The sequence below is a fragment of the Schistocerca piceifrons genome, unplaced genomic scaffold, assembly GCF_021461385.2.
Source record: "Schistocerca piceifrons isolate TAMUIC-IGC-003096 unplaced genomic scaffold, iqSchPice1.1 HiC_scaffold_1416, whole genome shotgun sequence".
Classification (NCBI taxonomy): Eukaryota; Metazoa; Arthropoda; class Insecta; order Orthoptera; family Acrididae; genus Schistocerca; species Schistocerca piceifrons.
Window position 1 is genome coordinate 140,001 of NW_025727254.1, and position 2,500 is coordinate 142,500.

The 2,500-nt window shown below is 57.8% G+C and overlaps 1 non-coding gene across 1 annotated transcript in view; it reads left to right on the forward strand.

The window, feature by feature from the left end:
* Positions 1-1,896: 1,896 nt before the first annotated feature.
* LOC124733956 overlaps positions 1,897-2,500 on the forward strand; it is a 1,909-nt gene continuing 1,305 nt past the window's right edge. Inside the window, exon 1 of the ribosomal RNA XR_007009231.1 lies at positions 1,897-2,500. This exon is cut by the window's right edge and continues 1,305 nt beyond it. This is a non-coding gene — a ribosomal RNA (small subunit ribosomal RNA).

Consider the following 2,500-nt stretch of genomic DNA (forward strand, 5'->3'; position numbering starts at 1 on the left):
TAACCCATGTTGTGCCTTAACCTAACCCATGTTGTGCCTTAACCTAACCCATGTTGTGCCTTAACCTAACCCATGTTGTCGCCTTAACGTAACCCACGTTGTCGCCTAAACCTGCTCTGTAATTGTTATACGACTCGTTCAATTACTGTAGTGTTGCCCACCCGCAACCCTCGCAATATAGTTCGCTACTCGCACTGCCCGCACCCCTGTGTATCGCTTCATGTTAAACACCTTGCAAGTCTTGCTCACTTTCCACATGCTCCTGCTGTACACTGTAATGTGGATGGCAGCAGGACGTACATGCCGCCCCTCCCCACGTCCCCACCTTGCCCCCTGCCTTCGCAAGCTGGTTGGTGAGAAGTTTGCATGTTCAATGCCCTTCGCATGCGACGTACTCAGGCTACGTTGTGGTGCGGCCTGTGTCAACTGTCCGCTGATGTCGTACGCGTGAACCACAATCTGTACTGCACATTCGTCCTTATGTACTGAATGATACATCGTGGCACATGTGTGACCGCACAACGACTGCGCCCAAAAACGGCGGACCATACAGTGCAAATATTGTGCACGCAGCTACGTGTCGTCTCCCTATGAGAGCTGGATTGCAGTGTGGTACGCCATAGAGACGTGTGGGAGGAACGGACGCCGTGGATGGCGATCAGCATGAGCTGTCTGTTGATGTATTCGGACCTAGTCGTCTCTCCTCACACACCGTGATGGCATGGTGCACCGCGTTCCATATCTGCGACATGCTACAGAGGCCGGTTGACAGTCGTTCGAGCAATGGACATCGCATACGTACGGGGGCCACCTTCCACGTATTGTCTAGGCGTGCACATTTTGTTGCGTGTATGTGGGCAGACGTAGTGTGGCGTGACACCTGACACAGGCATGCAATAATCGTTGAAGTTGCAAATGGCGATGGACGCCTGCGTTTTCTGGTGAAGTTACGCAAATGAACAAATGGTAACCTGTTGTGGTGCGGTTGTTCTCGCTAGGGGTGAATCGGTGATGGCGACGATAGGTTGAGGTACTAACCGGTTGTTCCAGCGATACCCACCATGCCGACGAAACTGAACGGCATCTGGGTGTGAAGCGATACGCGGCGGTGGCTGGGTGGGACCGTCCCCGGCCGGTGAGGGGGCGCCTCCCGGCGTGCTGGCCGCGCGGTGCGTGGGCGCACGCGCTACAGCCGGCTGGTGGGGGCGGCCAGTGGCAGGCGCGCCGGCCGACGGACGCGGCAGGCGTCGCAGCTGCGCGCCGGCGCACCCTGCGCGCGGCGCCGTGCGGCCAAAGTAGGTCCTCGCGGGCCCGGTGCGAAGCGCGGTGGACATCTTCAGTGTGCTGGTCCGATTGAGGACTGTGTGCGTTGAGGATGCGCCGCCGCCCGGCGCTCGGCGCCGCGACGCCGTCTGCTGCTCGGTCGCCCCAGCGGTTCTCGCTGGTGGTTTGTATCGCAGCTGTGCGGATGTGTTGGCGCGTGCGCTGTGCTGGGAGAGTTCGCTTCGGCACCCAAGTGGGGCTTTTGTCCTTCTGTGGCGCTGGCGTTGGAGCTGCCGGTCACCGTAGGTGGCGCGTGTTGTCTCCCGCCGGCAATGCCACGACAGCACGCTCCCGGGCCTCTGTCGGCAGCGGCAAGCTCAGTTGGGAGCACGGGTGGTCGCACCGAAAGCGTCTACTCGCCTAACTCCGGGCGATTGCGCCTCTCTCGAACCCGACCAAGTACTTGGGACGGCGCTGCGCGCCGCCGGGACCTGAGAGGGTTTCGAGGTGTATTGTGCAGGGGAGCTCAGCCTCCTCCTGTTTGCAGAATGATTGAGCGGACGCTTGCGTGTTCGCGCGGGCCCCCGGGACACACTCCCGGGCGGCCGGCTGCTCAGCTCTAGTTGACGCAGCTCCCTGGTTGATCCTGCCAGTAGTCATATGCTTGTCTCAAAGATTAAGCCATGCATGTCTCAGTACAAGCCGCATTAAGGTGAAACCGCGAATGGCTCATTAAATCAGTTATGGTTCCTTAGATCGTACCCACGTTACTTGGATAACTGTGGTAATTCTAGAGCTAATACATGCAAACAGAGTCCCGACCAGAGATGGAAGGGACGCTTTTATTAGATCAAAACCAATCGGTCGGCTCGTCCGGTCCGTTTGCCTTGGTGACTCTGAATAACTTTGGGCTGATCGCACGGTCCTCGTACCGGCGACGCATCTTTCAAATGTCTGCCTTATCAACTGTCGATGGTAGGTTCTGCGCCTACCATGGTTGTAACGGGTAACGGGGAATCAGGGTTCGATTCCGGAGAGGGAGCCTGAGAAACGGCTACCACATCCAAGGAAGGCAGCAGGCGCGCAAATTACCCACTCCCGGCACGGGGAGGTAGTGACGAAAAATAACGATACGGGACTCATCCGAGGCCCCGTAATCGGAATGAGTACACTTTAAATCCTTTAACGAGTATCTATTGGAGGGCAAGTCTGGTGCCAGCAGCCGCGGTAATTCCAG